This window comes from Numenius arquata, chromosome 1 (assembly GCF_964106895.1).
Source record: "Numenius arquata chromosome 1, bNumArq3.hap1.1, whole genome shotgun sequence".
Classification (NCBI taxonomy): domain Eukaryota; kingdom Metazoa; phylum Chordata; class Aves; order Charadriiformes; family Scolopacidae; genus Numenius; species Numenius arquata.
Window position 1 is genome coordinate 15783328 of NC_133576.1, and position 10373 is coordinate 15793700.

At 47.0% G+C, this 10373-nt stretch overlaps 2 non-coding genes across 2 annotated transcripts; both read right to left on the reverse strand.

Moving 5' to 3' along the window:
- Positions 1-638: 638 nt before the first annotated feature.
- On the reverse strand, positions 639-711 carry TRNAV-AAC (transfer RNA valine (anticodon AAC)). Its single transcript has one exon. It is a non-coding gene; the product is annotated as a tRNA-Val (tRNA).
- Positions 712-1254: 543 nt separating this feature from the next.
- Positions 1255-1327, reverse strand: TRNAV-CAC (transfer RNA valine (anticodon CAC)). Its single transcript has one exon. It is a non-coding gene; the product is annotated as a tRNA-Val (tRNA).
- Positions 1328-10373: the final 9046 nt, after the last annotated feature.

The window sequence follows — 10373 nt, forward strand, 5'->3', positions numbered from 1 at the left end:
CTATGCCTAAAATGAGTATCCTGACATGAGCCTCTCCTGACTCAGAATTGCACCTGTAGTAGCTGGGAAAACTGGGAAATTGCCTAGAAATAGGCTTCTGAGGAGCCACGGAATGTCCTTGGTAAGCACTTACAAGGACATGAGGACATCTCACACATACACGGGCACACACATGCAGACATTCATTCCTACCATCACAGAGCTCAGCCCTCTTGCAGATTTGGACCTCAGGCCCTGAAGAGGATCAGAGGATGCAGTTGAACTCAAAAGCACAGAATTAGGGTGAGTTCAAGACCCTCCTTCAGATTTCCTAAGAAACTTTTGGCCAGGAATTTGTTTTGGTTTGAAATGCTCAAGAAACTTTGCTGGAGAGGGAGATCCTCCAGCTCTCTGCCACGAGCTGGGCTGGTGAGGTGCCACCCCAGGGAAAGCAGACAGGACTCAGACGTTTTCAGACAGGGTCTGAGCTGGTTCCTTGGTTGCACATCAGTTGCCTGCCCACTATGGTAAGAGCCAAAACCAGCTGCTAAATTACATCTCAAAGAGCACATGGATGTCCTGTCTAAGCACATTGCAGAGAGCGGAAAAGGGTCGAGGAAGGGGGGGGGGGGGGGCGGGGAGGGCGGGAATAAAAGGTGTGTTTCTGCCTGGTTTCGAACCAGGGACCTTTCGCGTGTTAGGCGAATGTGATAACCACTACACTACAGAAACCTAAAAGTTCGGTCCATAGAGGTCACATTTGTGCAAATTCAGAAAAAAGGCTGTTTCACTGGATGTTTCCTGTTCTAAGTGACACTCCCTATATCCATTTGCCCCGCCCCCGCTTTTTTTTTTCCCGTCCTCTGCTTCTTTTTTCCCCCCTCATCTTTCAAAAGCACCAATCATGACAACATATCCCTCCCTCTTCACCATCACCCATCCAGGCCACCTTTCTTCACAATCTCTTGAGGGTGCTCAAAGCAATGGACACAACCAAAGGAAACCCAAAACATGCTACTTTTGAGACCCAGGGGGAATTCCCAATTATAACTGGTTTTTAAGGGAGGAAATGCAGCATGAAGATGCCTTCCCCAGAGATACCCCAAAAAGGAGTAGGAGTCTCAAGCCATCGCTTTGCAAGGGGCATGGTCAAGGTCCCCTCCTCCAGTTGGCCAAACTAGAGGTAAATGACACTCTGGTGTCACCATCCCCACACAGAATGACCCAACTCCTTTAAAATCGGCAAGATAGGGAGGGAAAAAAACATTAAAATGATGTTTCTGCCTGGTTTCGAACCAGGGACCTTTCGCGTGTGAGGCGAACGTGATAACCACTACACTACAGAAACTGAGTGAGTGTACAGCTCTTGCACCATACCTCCAATAGGATGAACCCCATTTCCATCAGTGGGTGCTCCCAAGCACCTGAGACCCCCCCTGGGAAATGCACCTATGTTGCTCCCCCCAAATCAGTCCCCAAATCCACCTTGGTTTTAGCCCATTTTCTCTGCCTGTTGCTCTTCAGCTTGTGGAGCATCACCTGAAGCTCCGTGCAGCTGCCCTGCTGCCTGCAAGGGGTTTGCACGCTTACTCACACATTAGCCTCACACGCAAAAAAACCAAAAGGTCCTTGGCTCAAAAGCTGGCAGAAGCAGCCTCATAGTTTTCTGGAAAACACCAAAAAGCCACAAGCCGCTTGCTTCTGCTTCCCCATCCAGAGGCAACGCCTTATGTTCCAATCAGGCATTTAATCTGACTGGGTTTTAGGTTGGGTTCCTCCACAATAAGCCCCAAGGGAAAGAAAAGGGGTCAGTTCCATTGCTGAATATTAATGCATTTATTGCAAAAATCAAAGCATTCATATGTATATTATACATATATTTGAAGTTATATATAGGTGTGCGTCACGATACAGAAAATTAAGGCTTCCCTGCACTGATGGCCTTTCTTGTCTTTTGATTTCCAGCCCTGCTGCTCTGCGTTTGGAAGCAATGTTTTGCTGAAGGGCGGGAGTGAGTGAAGGGAGAGAGGTGACAAATATTGACGACCCCTGACTTATTGAGTTAGTTCATGCTGACAATAACCATAGATGGGCTGGGCCATGGCCAGGGCCCTCCCTTACCTGCTGGGATGAATGGCAGCCTCAATCTCCCGGCAGAGCAAGTACCCCCTCTCCAGACTGCAAGACTGGCAAAGAAAATGCAGCATTGGGTTCCTGAGATAAACACGGTCCAAGAGTGCTCCTTGCAGGCCTTTCCCTCAGCCCTCAGGCTCCTTTCAGCCATGGCTCTGGGCAGTGGATATTGTTTGCAGCCCATCACCAGCTCAGCCACCTGGTAGCCTCCACCCTGAACCCCTCCGTCCCCTCCTCTGCCAGGGGCCAGACACCGCTTGACTGCACAAACCGCCTGCAGGCCTCTCCATCCAGGCCTGTCTGCACAGACACACAACAAAACAGGTACACGCCTGAGCTTATTGATCGTGCAAAGGGCGCACATCAAAACATATGATAAGGCGGGGGCCACAGCAGCAAGCAGTCCCCTCCAGAGTCACCACCAACAGCCATCAGCCTTTCCTAGCCCACCAGCAGGCAGGTGAAGCTTCGTTGCTGGCTGGCAGATGCAGATGCAGCTCTGTCAAAGATCAGCCTTAAATTTTTTGGTGTTTTGGTGTTTGCTTTTTTTTTTTTTTCTCCTAAAGACCCTTTACTGCAAGGGTCAATAACTAAATTGCTCCCCACACACAAAAAAAAATACTATTAATGCACAATTGTTTACAACATTAACAAAGAAATGCAAGATCCAATATCTGGAGATTTGTGGCCCAATGCTCGGGTTACAGCACAACTCCCAAATCAGTATTTTCAGAAATGTATATTTAAAGCTTCACATTTGCACATTTTAGAGCATGGAAAATGGAACATAATTTTTGAAAAAAACCCAGGAACCTCGAAGTTTTTTTCAGGCCACTTTCTCATAGAACTACAAATGCTTCCTTGTGCCAAAATCGAGATGAATAGTCCTCATTTCCAATGAAAATGTGCAAAGTTCAAGTAATTTTTATCAAAACTGTGACTTTTGGTAAGTGCTGATAAAAAGTTATAGTCAAATTTCATTAAAATACCTTGGGTTTTTTTCAGAAAGGTTGCAGTCCTAATGTTCCCAGCGGATACCCATGGGATGCAGAACAGTTGTGAACATTAGCTCTGTGATTTTGGAGGCCCAGACAAATTTATTAAACACTTTAAGGCCAGGTCCATGGGGACAATTCTGTGTCTCTAACATAGCTCTGTTTCAGAGGAGGGAAAGCTCCTCAGAGCTGAGCCCCAGCCCCTTTTGAAAGCAGGATGTTGCTGCTTTTGAAACTTTGCCTGGCTTGTCAAGAGCCTACTTTCCTGTGATTTTCCTTGGCTGACCCATTCACCTGTGGGTCTGTACACCAAAACCCAAGTCTGAAGCACAATAGAAGACTGAAATATCATTCCACGTAAGGAACAAAAAATGTGATTTCCTTCAGGAGACACAGGAGGATGCCCTTACACAACTGTATGGAGATAGACCAGATGAATACTGCCATCATTGCCCCCCCGTTGCACGTCTTTTTGAGTATCATCAGAGATAGTCTCCACAGCCCTGGTGAAAGGGGGCCAATCGAGCTTCAAAGCCTTGGCATAGGTGCTTCCTTTAGTAACCATCGTCATCATCATCAATGACATCTCTGTGACACTCATACAGGTGCTGTGCAATTCATCTTGCAGACCAAGTCGTTATATTAGGAGGAAGGGAAGGCATAAATATCATTAATCCAAGGAATTAAAAGTATCTGTGGGAACTCAGCTGTGCCGACAAACCTCCTATGAACCAGCAGACAATGGTCTCCTCGCCCACGTTAGTCCCACTGATGGGTTTCAAACTCAAATCTCAGTGGAGAAAAGTATTCAGCTCCCATATCCCCCTCAGTGGTAGCCCTTGTGCCACCAGCAAATTGTAGGCGACAATGATTTAGCACTTCTTTCGCCCAGGGACTGTCCTGGTAGGACAGCGCTGGTGAACCTCACACCAATACCACCGCTGAGCCTTTACACAGTGTTAAATTTACAGGCTGTGTGCCACGGGGATTTCATCCCAGGCTTTTCTGCCCAAGCGAGAAGAAGTGCATGATAACGGCACTGGCAGTGTTACTGACCGCAATCCCATCTATCTCATCTTGTCTCATTAAAATAAGCAAGCGAAGAAGAATCCAGCTATTCAGACAAGTTTTATTTTCCATATAGCCACACTGCCCATCATCAATTAGCCTGATGAATGAGACAGAGCCAGCTGTCTGGAAGAGACTAAAAACAAAGCAATCAAAGGAAAGAAAGAAAACAAACAAACAAGCAAGCAACAGGAGTCCAACTTCCCCAGAAAACAGCACAACCTTCCTCTTTTTTTTTCTTGCATGATTTTGGAGGCCTGCAGCCCTGAGGGAAGCACTGAGTGAAAAAGCAACTTGCCCCCACTGCAGATGGATGACAGCATTTCAGACAAACCCCCAGATTTCTCATTCCCTGCCTGAACCCCAGGAAAGCAATCATAACCCAGCAGCTTCCTGGGACCATACCTGGCAGAGAGCATGAGGATGCCAAACACACAGCCCCCCTGGCAGAAGCAGCCAGGCCATGCTGCCACCAAGCCATGAAAGCTAACAAGCGATAGCTCCCGCAATTCCCGCTCCAGCAGGCATTGCCTTTATGGACAGAATTGAAGAGTTTATTTTAAGAGCTAGTTGGAAGCAGCAGCCATTTTGCCTGTCCTCGGAAAGAAGCATAAACGTGCCTGCCACTGAACTGCAGTCAGCTGCATGTATCTGCAAATTCATTTGTAGTTCCCAGCATAAATGTTGCAGGGTAGGAGACACCTCCTCCTGCATCCCCCGCCGTGGAAATAAGCCCCAAGGAGACCACTCCACTGTTTCGGGGGGAGGGAGGGAGAAGCATCTGCAAGCTCATGTCTTTAGTGATGGGAGGAGAAGGAAAGTTCCTCAGCCCAATATGTCCTCATTCTCCAAAATATAGGACCTGCACACCCCGTGCCACGAAGCGCTGGGCTTTGCGGTGTCACACCTCTGCGCCCACCCCAGCCTGGCTGTTCCACCAGCTCACGGGTGCCTATGGGAGCCAAGCCTGCCCCAGGGATTTGGGCAGCGGTTGCTTTGCCTTTACCTAAGTCCCAGCCTTAAGATACAGAGCAAGCTGGCACAACTTGTGCTTTCTTGGGTCTTTGAGACTCCCTCGAAGCCTCCCAGAAGAAAAAGCTCTCGCCATGCCTCTGCTAATTCAGTCGTACAGCTGACCCCTGAAAACTGGCAGCACATGCCAAATAGCTGCCTTTTGAGTCCTGTCTGGAGAGGCTTGCTCAGCCGGCACTTACTGCTGCTCAAAGAAAGGCAGCTTTGTCCAAACTTTCAGAAAGCGACCGCTGCCTTGGAGGAAGGGTTTGTCAGCTGCCAGCTCTCCAACACCGGTCAAATTATATGTCTTCCTTACTCCACCTCTTAACCTATGTCTCCTCTGATGCATTCACCCCCCAATCCTGCCCTACAAGCTGTAGGACAGGCAGGGCAAAGCAGGGGTTGGTGTGGGGCACCCAGGCACAGCCATGATGGGAGGCTGTCATTTAACCCTGCCACCACAGGCAGCCTGTGACACTCACACCACTCACTGCCTCCTTCCTCCAGCTTAAGAGCATGCCGAAACTTCACCTGCTCTTAATTTTTTTCTCTTGCTGCCTTTTAAGGCCAAGCAGGCTGCTTCCAAGGGGATTTACCATCCAGCACAATGAGGTCAATAGCTTGACTTCGCAGCTGCTCGTGGCTTTTGGGATGCTTTGTGGCCTTCGCAAGCAGGGTGGTGTGACGTCTCGGGGCTGCAGGTCTCCTAACTGCCCCTTGCCTCAGAACTGCATTAGCGACCTGAGCTGACCATAAATACAAGCTGCTGAGTTTAAGTTCTCAAGCGCAAAAGGAACTTCAAGGCAATTTAATCCTGTTTCCTTCCCTCTCTCCCCCTAGTTTTCAGATGACGCCTACCTGAATCTATATATTGTCCCACCCACCTCTTTTCATCAGGCCCTTCTTTGGTCCATTTCCAATCTGCTTACATGGTTTTGGGGAAGATATTTTAGTGACTGTGTTTCATTGCAATGCCCAGGCTTATTTGGGTTTATGTCTTTGGACCGCCTCCAAAGGACTTTATCCAAGGGACTTAATTAGTCACCATTAATAAAGTGTATAAACAGCTGCTTAGGAGAAAAACAGATCATAAACCCAAGTATTTTAACAAGGCCTCTAGCCTGCAATTATATGTGAGCCATAAAACTATTACCAGACCATCCTGCACCGGCCTCGGGTGACGTTTGAAAAAATGCCAAAGAAATTTAGGTGCTGGCATCTTTCTAAGTTCCCGCAGCAATGCTGGTACTGCAGAGCAGCTGTGCTCCTCGGTGCCCTCTGCACCTTCTCTCCCTCAGTATCCAGCAGTTAAGATGTCTGCAGGGACCTGAGGCTGGCAAGCATACATATGTCCCCTATACATGTGGTTGATAAGCCATGGACCCACTAGGGCCTGATTTGTCAAAAACATATGACTATCTGAACATGCTCTTGAGTGCACTTTTTGGGAAAGGCCACCAGGGAACACCTCTTCTTTTGAGTCTACATTTCAAGTGTCCTCTAGCCAAAACAGTTATAGATCTATATGTCCAAACTTTAGCAGTGATTTACGTTTGATGTGCACATTGAACCCAGAGCTTTAATTCCCCAGTTGCCCACATGATGTATGTGCTGACAGGAGGTCTGGTGAGAGCCAGCAGCTTTGTCTTCCAGCAAAAAACCAAGAGGGCAGCAGCAAAGCACCATGGGCTCCAACCTCCACTTTGAGTCAACTAGTGTGGCAAAGCCCAACCCCATATACCAATCCATCCCAGACAGGATCAAAGTGCCAGCACATCTTCCTGACTGCAGCAGGAACAGCTCAGCAGCTGCTACATGGCAAATTAATCCCATCTTCCCCCTTTGGAGGAGCCTCTCCTGAACCGAGCATACAGATGTCCCCCTCTCCCTCCTGGCAGCCAGACCCTGACACAGTCCAGCTAGCCTGGTGGTGTTCAGGAGGAGGTTCAGTGACTGTGTTTTGCCATACCAGGTGCATCAGGTGTCCTCGCAAGCACTTCCAGCAAAAGTAGGTATGACCTACCTTTGAATAAGCAATTTGATCAACAGTTCAGATGAACATATCCACAGCCCCTTCCCTTCCCTACTTGCCTCTTGTGCCACCTCCTGTCTTTTTTTCCCCAAATTCTCCCTCCTTTCAACACTCAAGTCCTTACTACGCCCATGCATTTGTGTCTTCCCTGCTGGAGGTCCCCTGTATCCTCATAGACCTCCCCAGCTCCCTCTTCTGGCCATGTCCCCTCAGCCCTTGCTATACCCCTCTGGGTCACTCTGAGGAGCACCACCACAAGCAACTCAGAATGCGTCTCCCCTGACAGCTTCATCTACCTGCCTGTTTGCTCCTTTTCCACATCATGTTTGACTGATGCCTTTAAAGGGGCAAGCTCACAACCTACATCCTTCTTCACGTTCTCCTCTTTCCCCACCATCCAAACCACATTTTTTCATTTAGCTTTCCTCTCCGCTCTCCCCTCCTCCATGCCCTCCCCCGGCCCCCATCATTCCCTGGCCCTTCACCCTCCCTTCATTTCAGAAAAGGAGTACAACAGTGAGGGGATTTCAAAATCCCAGACATGTTTGTGCAAGTGGGAAGATCCACATGGGCCTCAGCAGATCATGGCCAAAGCCCATGGCCACTCAGGCTGAAGGAGCAAGTAAGCAGGGTCCTACTCCAGAAAAACACCCCTGCACCCATTTGACTTTGAGTACTTGAGTGATCCCAAAGGAGACTCTGGCACTTTTAAATTTTTGCTCAAATGCATTAATAGCTTGGGACTGAAACCAGCATCACCCCAACCTCACTGTTCACAGGGAGATGGAAATCTTGGCAAGAAAAGGCAGCCGGCATGAGGTAACGTCCCCTCATCTGGTGACACCATCGAAGCCTGGGGAAGGACTCCAGATGAACCTTTTCTGTCTTGCCTTCTACGTAACAACAGGAGAGTCAGCACTGTAATAGAAATTTGGTACAAGCGCAGCATGAATAAAAATGTCTGTAAGCACTGGAGGAGGGTGTAGTAATGAAAGAGATTGTTCTCCATGCTCACACTGAGGAGTGCGTTGGTCACATCATGGCCAAAAAGCCACTACAACTGCAGCACAGACAACTTATCAGCAGAAGACCCAGCATCCAAACACCAGCATGATGGCAACAAGGCTGCACTGTATCACATATATTGTTCCTTTTCCTGTTGGCCTGACAGAAAAAGAGTCTGGTCTTATAATGCAAATACATGGTCCAAACAAGGAAGATCAGACATCGGGCAGCAGCCCAGCCCATGGGCTGGGGAAGCTGCAGCCAGCCAGATCCTCAGATGCAGGACCAGCCCCTAGCAGCTACTGGCTGCTAAGGGAGCCCTCCCTCCGCATCCATCCAAAATTTATTTTGTTATTGACAGTCAAGAGAAACCCAAGAGGCATGGTGAGGACTTGCTAGCCACTGTCCTGGTAGCCACTGCCCCTTCTTCTCCGTGTAACATACAAGTGATCCTGGCCAGATCACCTGAACCCATACATCTTGGTGCTTGTTAGTATATGAGTGTGTAACATCAGCCTGCTAAAGATTTGGTTTAAAAATAATTTTCCCTTTCCATAAGATCCCCACTGAATTTTGTTATATTTTTTCCTACATTCTTATTATCCTTTGAATTTGTTACTAAGCCCCTAAAACTCAAAAGTTCATTAATATTTGCTTGTTTGCTACAAGTAAAATCCTACAGATAGGAAATATACTGTTTAAACTAATCAAATATCCACAGGCATAGAAAAGTTTCTACTTAAAGACTCAAATGAAAGGAGTTTTTTTGTCATTTATATTCCTTAATTTAGTACTGGTAGTTTGTGTAATGTTGGGAGAGATTAAAATGCTCTTTCTACGAACTACTCAAATATGTCACAGTTTTGAAGCTCATAATTGAAAAGAAAATACAAATCCACAAGCCTTAACTAGAAAGAACAAACTGCTAGCGCACCTTACTTGGTACTGATTTTTAAAAAGAGAAGAAAATAATTAAAATGCATTAGTACCTGCCTTCTTATCAATGGATAAGAATAGGATAGTACGTACCATTCTTATATTTGATATCATCATTATATATAATGATATAATATCATCATTTTGATTATCAAAAACAGCTCCTGCAGTTTCTAGAAGTTCATGGTGAAACCTCCAAAGCAATGTCTCCCCTTTCTTGCGATTACAAATCTATGTCAGTAAGTGACTTGAGATCATCCTTCCATCCTATGTGCCAAAGCATGTATTTCCTTAATTGCAAATGTCCTTATTGTTGCAAGCGCTTGAAATAATTTAGCTTTCCCCCTAATATGTTGAAACTTTCAGAATTCAAAGGGAAGAAAGCAGACAGCAAGAACTTTTATAGAAATATTTAGTACCCCAAGGAAGGTTGAGGCAAAGAATTAATTCCCCAAATATTGTACTATGGTTGGCCCACACTGACAAGTGCTGACCCACTGAGGCAGCAGCAGCCGTCAAACAAGGTGATTAACAGCAGTTTAGTTCTCTCCAGTCCCTCCCAGAATGAGGGTAAGTCTTGCGTAGTGCTGCAATAAACTCTGGGCACTTATAAGTGTCATAGCTTTTTGTTTTGGAACTGAAGGAACAGCTCATGTGCAGTTTCTATTGTAGAAAAAAAAAAAAAAAGAAAAATACCCTGCCCAGGAAACAAATCACCAAGAAATCCAGCCAACCTTTTCCTCTGGCACAGTGTAGGGACCCTTGCTTTATCTCCGGTGAGCCAACCCCAGCCCGGGCTGCAGGCTGGCCTCTCAGTCCAGCTGCACCCCAGGTCTCCTGCCTCGATAGGACAGCGGCAGAGCACTGGTGTAAAAGCTGTGTCACCAGTGCGTGACAGCACGCACGACTCGCCCGACTCACCGTGAAGTGGCTCTGACCCCCTTCCCAGAAGGTATGTTGGAACAAACTCACACACAGACACCTCTAATGAGTGAGTGAGAATATTACTGTTCTGCATGGAAAGAGAAGAGGTTAGAAATAACAACTAGTTCTCTTCTCTCGCTGCATTTGGTGTCTTGTCTTGCTTTTTTGGAGATATTTATAATTGATCAGCGCTAAAGCTTATTCCTGCTTACTTGAATGTTTCCCTTCTTTGACTAACACGGTCATCCTGTAAACGTGAAGCTGCTCAATGCAAATATCCTATAGCT